This window comes from Danio rerio, chromosome 1 (assembly GCF_052040795.2).
Source record: "Danio rerio strain M-AB ecotype USA chromosome 1, GRCz13ab, whole genome shotgun sequence".
In the NCBI taxonomy this organism is placed as follows: domain Eukaryota; kingdom Metazoa; phylum Chordata; class Actinopteri; order Cypriniformes; family Danionidae; genus Danio; species Danio rerio.
The window spans coordinates 59801492-59821294 of NC_141021.1; the positions used below are offsets into that span (position 1 = coordinate 59801492).

Sequence of the window (19803 nt, forward strand, 5' to 3'; positions counted from 1 at the left end):
GAATTACTGCTCATAATATTTTTTTTTCTGATAGCATGCATAGGTGTTAAACTGGATTTCTGGAGGGCCTCAGCTCTGCAGTTTTGCCCCAAACCTAATCAAACACAGTTGATCCAACTAATCAATGTGTACAAGACTAGTTAAATCAAGTGTGTTTAATTAGGGTTGGAGCAAAACTGTGCAGAGCTGCTGCCCTCCAGAAATCGAGCTTAATAGTATACAGTAAGGGAAAAGAAAGAAGGAAATATCATATTTCTTCTGTCTCAAATTCAATATGTACACAATATGTCTAGATTAGTAAAAAAAAAAAAGCACCTCGTGTTTTATCCAAGTGCAGTCGGCATACTGCCACTCCAGTCTTGTTAATTCTTGTTTAGAGTCCAGACACTAGTCATGTTATGTCTTGCATGTTTTGTTCAGTTGTCGCTCCATCTTTTCTTGACGTCAGTAAATTATCAACTGTAATTAAAAATAAAACTGTAGAACGAATAAAAGAAAATAAACGTTCACATTGCTGATACAGAAAGCATTTTATTTTTGTCATTTTTCAAGATATACATTACACATTCAGATCAAAAACAATGAAATGCTCACATGGCATCCATGCACAGCGTACATTTCAAAGCCACAGTTTTAATGAAGAAGCAATAGGTAAGCTAAATTATTTTTTTTTAAAGTGAGTTGCTACCAAGTAAATATACAGTAATGAAGTTAATAAATTATAATTAGTATAAATACTATAATGAGTGTCACGGTGGCACAGTGGGTGGCACGATTGCCTTGATAGCACAACCCCGGCTGGGTCAGTTGGTATTTCTGTGTGGAATATTGCATGTTCTGCGTGGGTTTCCTCCAGGAGCTCCGGTTTCCCCCACAGTCCAAACACATGCGCTACACTCTCAGAAATAAAGGTATGCAAGTTGTCACTGGGGTGGTACCTTTTCAAAACGTATACCTAAAAAGTCCATATTAATACTTGAAGGGTACAAATTAGTACCTAAAAAGTACAAAAGTCTTCCTCTTAAAATTTGTAGGTACTAATATTTACCTTTGAGGTATCAACATGGACCTTTTAAGTACAAATGTGTACCTTTTGATAAAGTATCACACCAGTGACAGCTCTCATACCTTTATTTCTCAGTGTATATGGCAATTGGTTAACTAAATTGGCCGTAGTGTATGAGTGTGTGCAAGACTGTGTATGGGTGTTTCCCAGTGTTGGGTTGCAGCAGGAAAGGCATCCACTGTGTAAAACATGTGCTGGATAAGTTGTTGTTTCAATCCGCTATGGCGACCCCTGACGAATAAAGGACTAAGCCGAAAAGAAAATGAACGAATGAATTCTATATTAGTTACAATATAATCAGATGTTGGTTCTTTTTGCGGTCATACAGGTTTTACTTGAAACGTCCTGTAATGCCTTGCATGAATTTTTGGGATGTCTTCGTTATGGACTTTTTGTTCCCGGGCAGAGCTTTGCTGAGTTTATCACCGGCGTTATTCATGCTGTCAGCAACATCAGCGATTTTATTCGCAGCTTCTTTCATGCCGCCCACAGCTTCATTCAGCCGATCGGGAACATCCTTTAGCTTTTTAAACAAATCCATTTCTTCTTTTTGCTCTTGTAGATATTGTGAGATTCCTGTGAGCAAATGAGAGAGAATTATAAATGTCACATATATCACATGTGAGGATTTAAAACTAGGTAAAGTTGATTTTATATTGGCACTTATATGTACGGTGGTTGTGCTGCAATTTAAGAAAACACATGCATTACAATAAACACCAGCACATTAGGAAAAGATCCTCATCGCTTTGACAGCACTCATGTTGCGAATCCTTACAGCGCAATGACATTAAGAAAATGTGCTGTAAATCCAGGGACCGGTTTTTCAAAAGTAATCCACTAGGATTTTGGATAAGGGATTGGATCAAATCTTGAAAATGGGTTTTTCAAAAGAAAAAACGGATTACCTAATCGGATTAGATCACGTAATCTAATCTTGGTTTTGATGCGGTCAAACCTTTAGTTTGGGTTTTTCAGATCTTTTTTGTAGGATTTAGATCACTTTGATCCAAAAAACCTGGATTAAACTGATCCCATCAGAAGGGTGGATTTAGCGTGGATTTCATGCCCAAAATGTAATGAAAACTTTAAAAATGTATGAAACAATACTATTTTTGGATCATGCAGTATCTTACGAGATATACTATTTATTCATAAGGTTTTAATTTTATTTGTTCATCCGTCAGGCTGTAGTGATTATTGGCTTTAACATATTTAGGCTTTCAGTATAGGCCTACAGCAAACAGCTGGCAAAATTGACCAGAAACAATACATTTTATTCAGTCACTAATTGATATATATATATATATATGTATCACAATGGAAAATATTTTTGTTTTTAGAATATTTATTAGTGATGCATGCAATGATTACAGAATAACCAAGAAAATGCAAAGAATGGCAATCACTGATTTTTAAAATCACCTTCAACAATTGCAAAAAGAGACTGAAAGGGCAGAAGCACAGCTTCATCTGGCCGAGGCCAGATTTGAGATTTGCTGCCTTCAACAGCAAACCAAGGCCAGATTTGAGATTCACCTCCTAAAGGCTTTGCTCAGACAAGCTGCTCTCTCCATATCAGATGAGGAAGTCTGAAATTATTGTGGAGTTTTTGACATTAACATTTTTTTTTATTTACATCTATATTTGTAGCTTATTATAAATACCTCAATGTACAGTGTTGTAGGTCTCAGATAAACGGACTGCTGGAAGAGGATGGGGTGGGGTTTTTATTGTTTTTTTTAAATGTGGGCTTTCATTTCTAATAAAAAATAAAGTTATATTTAACCCACACTGACTATTTTACTTGTTGCTGTTTACATAGGCCTATCTATCCATCTACATTGTGATTGATCAGTGGTAATCCAGATTTAGTGATCCTGAAAAGTTCCTATCCGGATCAGATTGATCCAATCCAATGTTGCTTTGAAAAACTGGATCAAAAAGTAAGCTGGATTACATGATCACGGATCGCAAAAACAGGATTACTAAATCCGGATCAATTTTATCCGGATTAAACCTTTTGAAAAACCGGGCCCAGGTGTTCAGAGCGTGGCTTCATAAAACACTGAAACAGCCAAAGCAAATGTGTCAAAGCTTTTGTCTCTAGTGACACCCAGTGGTCATTTTTATCTATTGTTATGAAATAGCTTCAGCAAAGAAACAGTTACGCACATTGAAGTATTAAACCCCACATTGAAGAGTTGAGGTTTCAAGTGATTTAGTCAAGCAGTGAGAGTTCCAGACTAGCATGCAGAGATAATGGGTTCAATCCAGGGGGATGCAGCTGTCATTTTTAAATGCTCTGTTCTTGTAACATGTTTTGTTTTAACATTGGTCTGATATCTGAATGCACACGTAAACAAATATGTCTTGTCTTGGTCATAAAAAGGAACATTATTAAAATACATCGTCATAATTTCAGAATATTTGTACAAGTCAGTATTTGAACTCGGGACATTTGCAGCACAGTTGCTCTATATGCACACGCACAATCTCCCAGGGGTCCGTTCTTCGTACCTCGCTTAAATGATCTAAGATGATTTGGCAGATCCTGGATCTTTTAATCTTGATAACTGATCTCTCGCTAATTTGGTTCTTCAAACAAGTTCGTGAATCAGATTAGAATGTCTGGATGAACTGATCTGAGATCGCTGTGTGTTGTGAAGGACAGATCTATGGATCCTCCAAATCATGATCAGCAATGCAGCGATTGGCTGACGGCACAGCAGCGTAATGACATCATCTGATTAATATTCAATTATCCATGTGAGCAAAATTACATCAAATTAGCAGTAAACGGCTTGTTAAATATGACACGCAATAACCTTCCACATGTGTTGTGAGCTGCAGGCTTTACTCTTTCATGTGTCAAGAGTATTCATCATGTATTTCAATGCAAATCAATGTATTTAGTTCCACATCTAGAAAAGATCTTCTTTATTATAGTAGCCGTTTTTTTAATCTGTGTAAAGAATAACTGGTTGTTTACAAAAGCATTTTGATGTTGGTAAAGGCGTCTGCAACTTTTGTGAAGCATCAAATCACTGGCATATTAACTATCAAGACATGTTTATGACTGCATAAATGTATTATTGCTTTAAAAAAAAGTCACATATTCTGCATTTCTATTATACACAATTTGTACTAAAGCGATCTAAAAAGTTCATATCAATAAGTTTTCTCTTTGCACCACCAGGTGGCAGTCTTTGTACTTTCATTTCAAGAGTGCAGATTGCATACGTTTTATTAATATATATTTATTTTATTAATAACTATACCTTTATATATGGTTTAAAAAACATTTACTCTTTTCCCAAGTGTATATAACTACTACTGTAAGAAAATATCAGAATTCAGAACATACTTTCCGTATTATGTTTGCTTGAACTGAGCCGATCTAATCCTGTTTATATGAATTGAACCTGCTCCCGATCAGGTTTAAGCTAACAGAACTGTTGCTATGACGACAACTCTCGAATCAGCTTTGAAGAACGAAACGATCCTGGATCGTGTCAAATCGTCAATATCCAAATCCAGCTAACTGAGTAATCCACGTACGAAGAACGGACCCCATATCTCGAAACTACTGAAATGATCGATGCTTTGAATTGCTTTAGTCACATGACCAAGGCTTTTCAAAACAGTTTAGTCATGTGACCTGTGTATTTCGGATCATGTTTACTGTGCCGTGACTATTGCTGAGTGAAGTTGTTGGTGATCTTTGAAAGGTGAGGTTTTTTTTGTGTGTGTGTGCTTATTTTAACATCCTGATTACACCAATTCCTTTATCTTTTGTATATTATTAGCCTTAGTAACCGTAACCTACATAGCCGGGTATGTCTTGTTATATTTGCATGCAGTGTGAGGACTTGCATTTTGTTTTTTAATGTGTTTACATGGTGAGGATTTGCAACAGGTTTGCTGTTAAACCAATGAGGATCTTTTCTTAGTTTGCTGGTGTTTTTGTGATTGCATGTGTGTTCTTCAACTGCAGCACATTTAAGCTCTCTTGGCCACTGTATATTTGTTTATTTTTGGACAAAGTGACAGCTTGTGACACAGTTAATTTTTTTTTTACCATGCTACTTTGACAATTTAGTCAAAAATTGCATGTAAATATGACTTTACAACAACCTCAGCACTATTTGATTGACAGTGATTGATGTACTTTGATATTCATTGGATGCTAATATGATTTCACTGTTTACAATTAGCACTTTTATGAAATTAGATAGTTAAAGAGAATGTCTAAATGTGCAAATATGAAATGAACTAAACTAAATACTATTGAATGCTTTATTTTTTTTTTCATCTTTTATCCAAAGTAATTAAGACAGTAAATAGGATAAGTAATTGTTCTACATGATGCATAATGTGCATTCAGCTGTTGGATATTGCAGAATAAATCCCAACATTTTTATCAGCAATTTTTGTATGAGACTTGAGTGCTTCATTCTGTGAAAATAACCTTCTATATGAACATTATCAGGATTATAACACAGCTGTTTGCCACAAACATTATCAGACACAAAACATTGATTTGAGCTGTAATAATTAAGAATTAAATAAATTACTAGCTTATTAATTAAAGGATCCGTAAATGATTTCGAAAGGCTAATCTACTTGTTGTTGTTGTTATTATAATTATTCAGTCACAAGATGGCGCAAAACAGCCAAAAACCACAAATAAGCCTATACCATATAAGAATAGACTTAAGGTCAAGATTAATAGTTTCACACTTACGAATCTGTCATATTGGTTTAAATGGTTGTGACTGGAGAATATTATTCCTTGGAATATTATTCCCGGTGACTGATCAATCAGAAACAAGTGTTTCTGAATTAAATATTCCAGAGATCCTTCAGAAAGAGTTTATGGTCTGGTATTTTTACATAATTACGTGATAAAAATATTAGGTCACTTTATTTTTTATGGTCCGTTTGTTGAATTTTTGCAACTAATTCTCTTTAGACTGTAAGTAGGAATCTGCAGACGTTTATTGCTATTTATGCGGAGAATCTTGGTAAAAATCTGCGGATTTATGCGGAATTATTTTGGGAGTATAATAACCAAAACCTTAAAATATGAAATAAAAAATAATATATTTTAAACTTTCATTTAATGTTTAAAATGCAAATCCAATTAGATCCACTTATTTGGTAAACAAAGCAAGTCTCTCATATAATATCTCTACTAAAAATATGACTTTACAAACTGTTTTGTACGTAAATCAGATGAACATTTTCGCATTAGTCAATAATATTGCTGTAATTAATTTAAGTTTAAATTTAATAAATTTAGTTTTAAGGATGAATTAATGAATTAATGATGGGCTAAAAATCTGTGGAAAATCTGCGGAATTCTGCACGCGCAGATTCCGTGTGGGCCTAATTATAATTGGACTTAGGTTGGGGTTAGTGTTAGTTGACATGTACTTGCAAAGTCTCTTATAGTCAGTTAAATGTCTGTTTAGCAGCAGTATCAGCAGATATTAAGCAGACACTAATACTCAAATGGACCATCAAAATAGAGTGTTACCAAAATATTACACAGATAACAAAGGTGTTTTATAATATGTAAAACAGAGAGCATAAAATAGTCAAACTGACAAATGTATGCATACAGGTATATTACTATGTACAATATTAAGATGTGTTATGTAAGATCTTACCTTCTCCAAGCACTCGTACAGGAGTCAGATGAGCTGCTCTGAATGAGACAGTAGATCTCAAATGAAACAGTAATTCTGTAACGTTTTGTGAAGAGTGTTGATTATATGTCTCATCTCTGAGTGAATTATTTCAAGAATTAATTTTGTTTTCTGCTTCCTAATATAGTTATTATATTAAGTTTTTATTCATTTTTATATTTTTGACTTCCATTTGCAGATATTGGCAAGTTTATCCAAAATAGGTGCCTGAGATTACTAATTTTCCTTTTATTTTCTTTCTTTTTGGGGGGAAAGACAAGAATGCACTGCACATTTCTCAGGTTTTTTTTTCTCAGCACTTGTTTCATATGGACATATACTTTAAATGAAGAGTTTCAAAAAAAAAAAAAAAAAAAATATATATATATATATATATATATATATATATATATATATATATATATATATATATATATATATATATATGTATATATATATATATATATATATATATATATATATATATATATATATTTAAACTCTTATTGTTTCTGCTCATGTCATGTCAGCTTATATTTTATACCTTATTGTCAATAGTTTATATATGACTTGCAATTTTAATGTCATAACTGAACTTATAAAAGAAAATTTTATTTAATATTTAATTAAGTAATTGTAAGTTCTGTTATTTTAACAAGTTCAAAGACATTGCAGTAATTTATTAATCATATATTTTCTACAGTTAAGTCAACTATTGAGTGTTTATGAGTGTGTGAGATTCTCACCTGGTGAAGCTGCTGTTGCTGTTTGTCTGAAGAGATGCAGGAAGTAAGTAGATGAAGAAAAAACCCTCTGATCATCTCAAGAGTGCTTATATATGGCATTGAGGATCTGATATCAACATCTCAGACTGATTACATCTCACAGTTTCTTCAACAAACTGTAAACAAATCTGACACTTTTGGAAAAAAGATACACTTTAGAAGAAAAACACATTTTGGGGGGGAAAGATGCACTGTTTCTAATTCTGACTCCAACTGTATATACAATAGATTAGTGATCGTATAAGGGAACAAAATATACACAGTTTTGCCAATATTCTGTTAATTGTTTTTAATGATACACAGTTTGTGCAATGTAATGTAAAAAAAAACATTTTGGAAAAAATATACACTGTTAATGTAGATGTGTTGTTTTTTTTTAGAAGACAAAAAGTGAGAGAAGCACAACACTTGACTGCAGTTTTTGTGAGTCTTTATGTTCTTGTGTATGTTCAGCTGAAATCTCAGTGATCTTTGTTGTCATCTTTAAGTGAAATAAAGTCAAAATAAGTTTGTTCCAGAGAAACATACACATCTGTAATCAGACGCTCTGCTTTCCACAGAACTTCAGGCTGGCTGCTGCCAGGGATTATATACTCTATGTGACTTTAGGTCAGCTTTAAGGAGGCTTCAAAGATTTAAGTTACTTCAAAGAAGTCATTAAATACTGGTTAATAATCAAGAAATCATTAAAGTTGTATTTAAATTAACTCTCTAACCACAATGTCTTAAAGATAACTACTCAATAAATATAGTTACTCAATAAGGAACTTAATAAAGGTGAATCAGTATTAGTTATATATTATAATATTCGTGGCTCAGTGGTTAGCACCCAAGAAGGTTGCTGGTTTGAGTCCCGGCTGGGTCAGTTGGCGCTTCTGTGTGGAGTTTGCATGGTCTCTCTGCATTCACGTGGGTTTCCTCTGGTTGCTCCAGATTCTCCCACAGTCGGTACAAGTGAGTAAGCTAAATTGTCCGTAGTTTATGAGTATGAATTAGTGTGTATGGGTGTTTCCCAGAGATAGGTTGCAGCTGGAAGGGCATCCGCTGCATAAAACAAATGCTGGATAAGTTGGCGGTTCATTCCGCTGTGGCGACCCAAGATTAATAAAGGGACTAAAGCCTGGTTTATACTTCTGCGTCAAGTGACCGGCGTAGCCCACGGCGCATGCAACGCGTGTAGCTGTGCATTTATACTTCTGCGCGCTGTCTCTGTTGGTCTGCATTAACACTTCCTAAACGCTAGTTGGCAGTGAGGTGTAAATGTTCCTCTGTGTCGAGTTTCTTCGCTGCGGTTTTGCTTTTCCTGAACACTTCCTGGATGTACAAGTGGCTCAAACTCGCTCATTTTGAGGCAGGAACCGGCGGACGTGCAACAACTTTAACTATGAGGTAAACACAAAACAAAACTTTCCATCCGGAGCTTCTTCACGGTACTCCACACTTGTAAACAATCGCTCGCGCGGCATCGCGCGGCTCTCGGTCCCGCCCAGACTCTTCAGCGCTACCAAGCCGACCAATCACAGAGCTTATGCTACGCGTTGTTGCGACGTGTAATTACATTTTTTGAGAGGTGCACGTCAGTGACGCCGACGGCCACGGCGAAGGGCTATGCGTCAGTGCCGTAGCATACGCCGGCGTTTGACACAGAAGTATAAATCAGTCAACAAGAAAATGAATGAATGAGTGAAACACATTCTGAACTAATTTATACAGAAATGTTGAATTGTGTTGTTTTTCAGTATTCATGGCCGGTGTTTTAAAAGAATTGTACATTCACATATATATTATGTTTGTCTTCGTATTCTAGAGTAATCTGTTCAGTTTCATTGGAAAATCTTTATCAGTAGTCTGGGGATGACAGAGATGTAGAATAAGATGTGACTCAAGCTGAACTCTCAACCCAGAAAACATCAAAATACATCTGTGTATGAGCACTTTTCTGTATTTTGTAATGCATGTTATTATTTTATCTCATTTATTTCTGCTTTTTTATTGCATTATGGCATCTTGACCTTTCTTCAACAACTTTTAACTTTAAAAAGTTGTAAAAAGTGACTTTTATGATCATATATAATAGTGTGCAGTCAGTGCTGTATTGTCTGGGTTGGTGTCGGATATTTCACCACAGAAACATGCACATTTTCTGTTATTTTACACACTCATTTCTCTAGATATTATACATTATATTATTTCAAACGACTAGAATGTCACTTTGTTAAACTGTAGAGTTGAATTTTCAACATCAAAAGTGGACAGAGAACATCCCATAATGCAATTCACCACCTCAAATAAACACAAAACACAGTACAATAACAGAAATCTGTAGAAAAATATAATTTAGAAGGGGCTCTGTGGTTAGCACTGTGGCCTCACAGCAAGACGGTTGCTGGTTCGAGTCCCGGTTGGGTCAGTTGGCATTTCTGTGTGGAGTTTGCATGTTCTCCTCGTGTTGGCGTGGGTTTCCTCTTGGCGCTCCGGTTACCCCCACAGTCCAAACACATGTTCTAGAGGGGAACTGATTAACTAAATTGGCCGTAGTGAATGAGTGTGTGTGTGTGAATGAGTTTGTATGGGTGTTTCCCAGTACAGGGTTGCATGCGCTGTGGAAAACATATGCCTGAAGAGTTGGCGGGTAATTCCGCTGTGGCAACCACTGATAAATCAGAAACCAAGCCAAAAGAAAATGAATGAATAAATAAATGAATGAATGAATGGATGAATGAATAAATGAATGAATGGATGAATGGATGAATGAATGAATGGATAAATGGATGAATGAATAAATGAATGAATGGATGAAAGAATGAATGAATGAATGGGTGAGCGAATGAATGAATGAATGAATGAATGAATGAATGGATGAGAGAATGAATGAATGAATGAATGAATGAATGAATGAATGAATGGATGGATGAATGAATGAATGAATGGATGAATGACTGAATGAATGAATGGATGAAAGAATGGATGAATGGATGAAAGAATGAATGAATAAATGAATGAATGAGTGAATGAATGGATGAAAGAATGAATGAATGAATGAATGAAAGAATGAATGAATAAATGAATGAATGAATGAAAGAATGAATGAATGAATGAATGAATGAAAGAATGAATGAATGAATGAATGAGTGAATGAATGGATGAAAGAATGAATGAATGAATGAATGAATGAAAGAATGAATGAATAAATGAATGAATGAATGAAAGAATGAATGAATGAATGAATGAATGAAAGAATGAATGAATGAGTGAATGAATGGATGAAAGAATGAATGAATGAATGAATGAATGAATGAATGAAAGAATGAATGAATAAATGAATGAATGAATGAATGAATGAATAAAAGAATGAATGAATGAATGAATGAATGAATGAATGAATGAATGAATGAATGAATGAATGAATGAAAAATGTCTTTGAAAGTATGAAAGTGTGATGGAACATTTATAAATCTGTGCTCATCAGATAATGACAGATATCTGAAAGCATCTCTGATCTGTCCGGCTGTGAGATATAAACAGTTTCTGAAGAAAGCAGTTTAAAATTCCTTTAAAGTGGACCCAATATGCCCCTTTTTACAAGATGTAAATGCTGTCTCTGTTTGTGTGTGTGTGAAGTTTCAGTTCAAAATACCACAAAAATAATGTTTGCTAACTCTCCGAAACTGACCCTTTTAGGCTTCGATCCTACCTTCTCTGTTGTGGTGACTGTCACTTAAAATGCAAATTAGATTGTGCTTTATTCAAAAGAGGGCAGAGCTACAAATGCCTGTGTGTCAGCATAGTGGCAGATTTAGAAACAAGTCTAATGTCATATTCTAATGAGGGAGAGGGGGTCACTAATGTACAAAGGGAGAATGTCAATCAAAGTGTTCCTGCAGACTGTTTTGATCAAGTCTGATTTTAAAAAACAGAGCTAATACATGTTTATCATTAGAAGCTGGATGTATTTACAGACTGCTGCCAAACAACTGTGTTTAAACCCATTATAAAAGTGATTTTCACATAATAGGTGCCCCTTTAATATGAATTCACTTGATATATTTCTGTCACCGGTTCGGTCATATCCCCTCACCAATCAGCAGAGGCCCTCATCTCCTGAATATTAGTCACCTGTCTAACTCTGATTACACTGCACCTGATGCCTATTGACACAGTGCTTAAATACCAGCTCAGTGCAAGAACTCAGGGCGAAGTCTTGTTTTGCTACCAAACATATCTGAGCGTTCCTACTATTTCTGACTGCCTTTCTGTTGCCGATTGCCTCCCTGCCCGAATTCTGGTTGTTTGCTGCCTGCCCCGACCAAAGCCTGAGTTATCCTTCCTGACCGTTTGCTGCCTGCCCTGACCAAAGCCTGCTCTACCGTTTCTGAATTCTTGCTGCTAGTCTCTGGATTTCCTGTTCGCTGTGTTTCTATTACTGTGTTTTCAATAAAAGCTCACATCCCTCTGAGTCATCATTACAATTTCTCAATACTAAACACCACAAACAGAAAAAACAGATACATACAGCGTATCAAAAATAAGAGCAGATAAGAGTTTATAAGAGAAAATAAGAGTTTATTTATAAAAGTCCTAGTTGTGAAGTCATCAGTGTATTTACAGTTATTGTGAAGGCGGTCATGATTCACTGTTAAAACATACTGTTCAGGTCATTCTCAGATATTGAAATCTGATGTATGGCAATAGATGATGACATAAAAGTTCACAAGTTTGGATTATATTGTCATATACAGTGTACATATATTTCAAACGTCGCAAAACAGCCGATCATATTTATTTTCTCAGCCATTATGCATGTCTAAAATATATTAAACATGATTTCAGATGTATGCTAATACTGCAAATGCACACAGATTTCCAGTGTTGAGAAATATATATATATATATATATATATATATATATATATATATATATATATATATATATATATATATATATATATATACAGTTGAAGTCAGAATTATTAGCCCCCCTGAATTATTTGCCCCTGTTTATTTTTTTCCCCAATTTCTGTTTATGTTTTTCTTTCTAAACATAATAGTTTCTAATCATAATAGTTTTAATAACTCATCTCTAATAACTGATTTATTTTATCTTTGTCATGATGACAGTAAATAATATTAGACTAGATATTCCTTAAGACACTTCTATACAGCTTAAAATTACATTTAAAGGCTTAACTAGGTTAATTAGGTTAACTAGGCAGGTTAGGGTAATTAGGCAAGTTATTGTATAATGATGGTTTGTTCAGTAGACTATCTAGAAAAAAATATAGCTTAAGAGGGCTAATAATATTGTCCCTAAAATGGTGTTTAAAAAATGTAAAACTGCTTTTATTCTAGCCGAAATAAAACAAATAGGACTCTCTCCAGAAGAAAAAATATTATCAGACATACTGTGAACATTTCCTAAATCTGTTAAACATCATTTGAAAAATATTTTAAAAAGAAGAAAAAAAATCGAAGGGGGCTAATAATTCTGACTTCAACTGTACAATATGTGTATGTATGTATATATATTTCTCAGTGGGAAAGTCTGAAGGCTTATTTAAAGAAGGCTTTAAACTTCAGAGCTTCTCAGTCATCTATAACTTTCCTAACACCATCTACGACGCCCTTCACAACTTTCCCCGGCGCCCGGACAATCTCTTTGGTTCCCCCCATCACCGCGCCCGCCAACGGTGACGTCAGCAGACCGAATGCTGCGTTTATTCCTTCACCGGTTGAACTGGCGCTGTCCATGTTGTCTTTGGCTTCTTTGAAGCTCTCGACGGCTCCTGTCACAATTCCCACCGGAACCTCCACGACTGCTCTGACCACACCCACCGTTCCCTCGGCAAGGCCCGACGCCACTGCGCCCACTGCTTTGAAGAAATCCATCGCTATTCGGTTACTAGAGGGGAAAACATATACATACATGTAAATAATCTGTTTAAGCGATTTAAGCAGACACATTTATATAGCTGTTTTCTTTTGTTGATAAATTTATTTTGTAATTTTGTACACTTGCTGGGGGATATACACTCACCGGCCACTTTATTAGGTACACCTGTCCAATGGCTCGTTAACGCAAATTCCTAATCAGCCAATAACATGGCAGCAACTCAATGCTCATCTAGGCATGTAGACATGATCAAGAGGATCTGCTGCAGTTCAAAGCGAGCGTCAGAATGGGGAAGAAAGTGGATTTAAGTGACTTTGAATGTGGCATGGTTGTTGATGCCAGACGGGCTGCTCTGAGTATTTCAGAAACTGCTGATCTACTGGGATATTCATGCACAACCATCTCTATGGTTTAGTGAATGGTCTGACAAAGAGGAAATATCCAGTGAGCGGCAGTTCTGTGGGTGCAAATGCCTTGTTCATGCCAGAGGTCAGAGGAGAATGGCCAGACTGGTTCCAGCTGATAGAAAGGCAACAGTAACTCAAATAAGCACTCGTTACAACCGAGGTCTGCAGAAGAGCATCTCTGAACACACAACACGTCCAACCTTGAGGCGGATGGGCTACAGCAGCAGAAGAGCACACCGGGTGCCGCTCCTGTCAGCTAAGAACAGGAAACTGAGGCTACAATTCACACAGACTCACCAAAACTGGACAATAGAAGATTGGAGAAACGTTGCCTGCTCTGATGAGTCTCCATTTCTGCTGACACATTCGGATGGTCGGGTCAGAATTTGGCATCAACAACATGAAAGCATGGATCATCCTGCATTGTATCAGCGATTCAGGCTGGTGGTGGTGGTGTAATGGTGTGGGGGAGATTTTCTTGCCACACTTTGGGTCTATTAGTACCAATTGTGCATCAACAACCGACAAATCTGCAGCAACTGCATAATACTATCATGTCAGTATGGAGCAAAATCTCTGAGGAATATATTTAGTTCCTTGTTAAATCCTTGTTAAAGGTTTGAGGCAGTTCTGATGGCAAAAGAGGGTCCAACCCGGTATTAGTAAGGTGTACCTAATAAAGTGTCCGGTGAGTGTCTATCAATATAAATGATGATAATAATAATAATAATATTTAAAATGTTCTTTTAATATAATCTAAAAAAGGAAATACTAACTAAAATGACAAGACTAAATCTATAATAATACACAACATTAAAATTAATAATGTGGACAACAAATGGAAATGTCATTCTTGATACTGAAGAAGCCTAACACTTATTTCAGATAATCAAAATTAGTCAAATTTCTGTAGCTTAATTAATATTGTGGTATATTATTATATATTATTTCAAACTTTCCACTTTGCTTTGTTGCCTGTTCTTAAATGGAAGATAAATGATTAAAATGATAAATGATAACAGATTATATATTTTCAATATTATAATAAAAAACACCCAAAAAATGGGTTGTATATTAACCCAATGTTAAGTCAAATAGATTATATAAAATATGGGCAAACACAATATTTTACTTTGAATTTAAATTACATTTTTAATTCAGCTGTTGATTTGTCTATATTTGACCCACCCAGAATTGGGTTAATACAACCAAGCATTATTTAGAGCAGTGTTTCTCAACTGGTGGGTCGCAACCCAAAAGTGGGTCGCGGGAACATTTTCAGTGGGTCGCAGAGTGTGTGGTCAAAAAAACAACAAATGTTTAATTTTTAACTTATTTTGCTTACACAAGACTTTTATTTTGAAATGCGCGAGCGACAACTGTACTGTTTAACATGTGAAATTTCATTTAATTATAGCAACAAATATGTCTAAGCGCAGTGTCATATGTAGCGGTTTGGGTTTTAGAAAAGCGCATTATAAATAAAATTTATTATTATTATAATTATTATTATTATTATTATTATTAGTGATGTGCTCTCACAAGAGCACTTTTAGAAACCAAATATTTGTCGTTTTAACTTTGTAATATTTCTTTAATTTGAGACATTTTGTTAAATGACAATAATAAAATATTGTTTATTTGCAAGTCTTGGTGATTTTCTCATGATTTATCTGTCACTACTTGTGTATGTTAATAAATAAATACAAATTAATTATAATTCCTAAAATTATATTATAGTCCTAAAAATTTGGATCGCGGGTTGATGACCATGTAAAAATGTGGGTCCCATGGACAAATCAGTTGAGAACCCCTGATTCAGAGTATAATAAGGTATCCATTAATTGTTTTCTTACCGTCACCAGAGAAACTCTCAGGAGCAGAAAGAGTCTTAAAGTTTAATACTTGAGTTCACCTGTAAATACAGATCAAGTTAAGAAGTTATAATCATTCTAAACATGCCAAACACACACACACACGAATGTGTCAAAGTCAACTAAAATGTAATCATCATTTAAAGAGGCTTACTTATTAATACAGCTACATCTAAGAAGTTAATATTCATCATAAATGTGATACATCTATACACACACTTAGAATCCACTGAAATGTAATCAGACTGTCACTGACCTGAGCTCGTGGATTGTGGAGTTTGAAAGATAAGGTTGTGCAGTGGCTTTCAGCTTGGGGTGTTTATATATTGATGGGAGGGATGGGAGTTTTGTGGTGGGCTTGTTTTGCAGGAGGCTGTGAACTACTAAACTAGTCTGAAACCGAAACACTCGCTGGTAACGTTTCACACCAGCTCTGAACTCTCAGGTGACAGTTACAGCAGATGAACCAGTGAAGCATGAACATCAGAAAAATGATCTGAATCTGTTTTTATTTATTAATTTGTTGGTCATTTAATTACTATTATTATGGTAGTGCTTTTAATGCTGCATTTGTTAGGTAATGCGTGTTAGTTGACATGAATTACAGCGAACAAGACATTACTTAATCTTTGATCATTTAAATTTACTTAATTTAGTTTCTTGTAATCTTAGAAAAAACTTGATTAGCTGGTTCAGGTGTGTTTAATTGAAGTTGGAACTAAAATATGTTGGACACCGGCCCTCTAAGACCAAGTTTGGACACCCCTGACCTACAATAGTGCATTTGTTCATAGTTTAAATTGTCTTTATTTATTTATTATTTATTTATTTATTTTTTATTTTCATTAATTAATTAATTTACTTTTGTTTTATATATTTATTTATTTATTTATTTTTATTTTTTATTTTTATTAATTAATTTTTTTATTTATTTTATTTTATTTTATTTTTTTTATTTATTTATTTATTTATTTATTTAGAGAACACTGCTACTTTAGTTTATCCATTAAGATTTTTAAATCGTCTTTTTTCCCTCTGTGAATAACATGTTTATCTTGAAACACTTTGGGTTTGACTTTCTTTCACTTTCTGTTTAAAGCGCTGCACTTTCACCCAGCTACTGCAGATATGAAGATGCTGTAAAATGTAATGACTGACATTTTAGCCCACATAATTGTTGATTAGATAAGTTGTTGGCTGTTGATTTATTTCATTTTGTTACATTTTTATTTTTGCTTGTTCTGTAGGTCGTTCACAGCTACTAAGTCCACTGTTAAGATGTTGTACGTTGAAAGTTTATTTGTCAGGTTTTTGTCCTCAAGTGTCTTCTGTGTGTAGCACTAGTGTCTTCCACATCTCCTCCAAACCCTTCTCGTGTGTTCTGATGTGATTTCTGACTGTTGTAGCTGTGAAATAACTCATTCAGTGGAGTGATATGGAGCTGTAATGTGCCCAAAACCTGCCGGATCTACTTTAGCTGAGCATTTATCTGAAAGTAAACACATTAGACTGCTCATCGGCCAGTTAGAATTAGGCATTCAACAGACACAGAGTGCAAACTGAATATTGCATCATCTGTTGAACACAAAAGCATGCATTTTCCTTTATACATATTAAAAATATATATTCTTTTACAGCTCAACTTAAAAATGGTCTGACAAATGTTCTTAAATTTAAACTTTATGACAGTCCTACATCCTCAAAGCCAAAATAATCTTGTTTTAATACTTGAGTTCACCTGTAAATACAGATAAATGTACATCCTCAAATCAGAAAGTCCTGGCTGCAAAGGAAGAGTGCTTGACTGGCCTACCTGTAGTCCCGACCTGTCTCCAATAGAGAATGTGTGGTGCATTTTGAAGCTATAATGTAGTCATCTATTAAGAGCCTTTTAAGTTTAATAAGCAAAATAATCTTATAGTTGTAGTTTATTTAAAATCTTGAATAATGTTTAAATATAATCAACATTAGGTTCCTTAACGCAGCTTGTATTTTGCAAATTTCAAAAACTACATTATGGTCAACTCTATAATGATGCAGCCTTTAAAAATATAAAGTGCATCGTGCTCTTTTGGGAATAAACAAATGCTCTGAGATGACATTGTTCCCCTTTGAAACTGATTTCCAAATCCTTGAGTTTTGCTCAAGCTGTCGATTGTTTCATTTCCTCTTGACTTTTATATAAGACTCTCTCATTTCCCATGTTTGTTTCTGCTCCTCTCAGTGAAACCCAACCCAGGCTCATTCTGAAAACATGCCCCTATATACATTTCTGGAGAGCACCAAATATGTCCCATGAGCTACGTTTTTTTGGAGTTTTTGTTTTTGTGAATTCACCAGAGGCCGCTTTGTGCATTTTTTAAAATCTCAACTTTCTCTCGCAGATGCCATTCACGCCTGCTGTTCTGTCGACTGACTGACTGATTGACTGACTGACCGACCGATTCCCCCACCACCTATCTGCCCTAAATCCAACAAATAGTGTTATCAAAAGCACAGATTGACCCACCCACAGCCTTTCCTAAACCCAACCGATAGTGTTTTCAAAAGCACAGATTGACCCGCCCACCCCCTTCCCTAAATTTAAACGATAGTGTTTTTAAAAGCACAGATTGACCCGCCCACTCTCTTCCCTAAACGCAACCCACAGTGTTTTTAAAAGCACAAATTGACCCGCCCACTCCCTTCCCTAAACGCAACCCACAGTGTTTTTAAAAGCACAAATTGACCCGCCCACTGCCTTCCCTAAACGCAACCCACAGTGTTTTTAAAAGCACAGACTGACCCGCCCACTGCCTTCCCTAAACGCAACCCACAGTGTTTTTAAAAGCACAGACTGACCCGCCCACTGCCTTCCCTAAACGCAACCCACAGTGTTTTTAAAAGCACAGATTGACCTGCCCACTGCCTTCCCTAAACGCCACCCACAGTGTTTTTAAAAGCACAGATTGACCCGCCCACTCCCTTCCCTAAACGCAACCCACAGTGTTTTTAAAAGCACAGATTGACCCGCCCACTCCCTTCCCTAAACGCAACCCACAGTGATTTTAAAAGCACAGATTGACCCGCCCACTCCCTTCCCTAAACGCAACCCACAGTGTTTTTAAAAGCACAGATTGACCCGCCCACTCCCTTCCCTAAACGCAACCCACAGTGTTTTTAAAAGCACAGACTGACCCGCCCACTCCCTTCCCTAAACGCAACCCACAGTGTTTTTAAAAGCACAGATTGACCCGCCCACTCCCTTCCCTAAACGCAACCCACAGTGTTTTTAAAAGCACAGATTGACCCGCCCACTGCCTTCCCTAAACACAACCCACAGTGTTTTTAAAAGCACAGATTGACCCGCCCACTCTCTTCCCTAAACGCAACCCACAGTGTTTTTAAAAGCACAAATTGACCCGCCCACTGCCTTCCCTAAACGCAACCCACAGTGTTTTTAAAAGCACAAATTGACCCGCCCACTGCCTTCCCTAAACGCCACCCACAGTGTTTTTAAAAGCACAGACTGACCCGCCCACTGCCTTCCCTAAACGCAACCCACAGTGTTTTTAAAAGCACAAATTGACCCGCCCACTGCCTTCCCTAAACGCAACCCACAGTGTTTTTAAAAGCACAGACTGACCCGCCCACTGCCTTCCCTAAACGCAACCCACAGTGTTTTTAAAAGCACAGATTGACCCGCCCACTGCCTTCCCTAAACGCCACCCACAGTGTTTTTAAAAGCACAGATTGACCCGCCCACTCCCTTCCCTAAACGCAACCCACAGTGTTTTTAAAAGCACAGATTGACCCGCCCACTCCCTTCCCTAAACGCAACCCACAGTGATTTTAAAAGCACAGATTGACCCGCCCACTCCCTTCCCTAAACGCCACCCACAGTGTTTTTAAAAGCACAGATTGACCCGCCCACTCCCTTCCCTAAACGCAACCCACAGTGATTTTAAAAGCACAGATTGACCCGCCCACTCCCTTCCCTAAACGCAACCCACAGTGTTTTTAAAAGCACAGATTGACCCGCCCACTCCCTTCCCTAAACGCAACCCACAGTGTTTTTAAAAGCACAGACTGACCCGCCCACTCCCTTCC

General features: G+C 36.2%; 2 long non-coding RNA genes across 2 annotated transcripts; both read right to left on the reverse strand.

Moving 5' to 3' along the window:
* Positions 1-515: 515 nt before the first annotated feature.
* Positions 516-9028, reverse strand: LOC147847078 (uncharacterized). Its single transcript, XR_015477283.1, has 3 exons — positions 7506-9028; positions 6742-6816; positions 516-1642 (listed from the first exon to the last, which is right to left on the reverse strand). It is a non-coding gene; the product is annotated as an uncharacterized LOC147847078 (long non-coding RNA).
* Positions 9029-12856: 3828 nt separating this feature from the next.
* LOC137495306 (uncharacterized) lies at positions 12857-16095 on the reverse strand. Its single transcript, XR_015477201.1, has 3 exons — positions 15971-16095; positions 15697-15755; positions 12857-13442 (listed from the first exon to the last, which is right to left on the reverse strand). It is a non-coding gene; the product is annotated as an uncharacterized LOC137495306 (long non-coding RNA).
* Positions 16096-19803: the final 3708 nt, after the last annotated feature.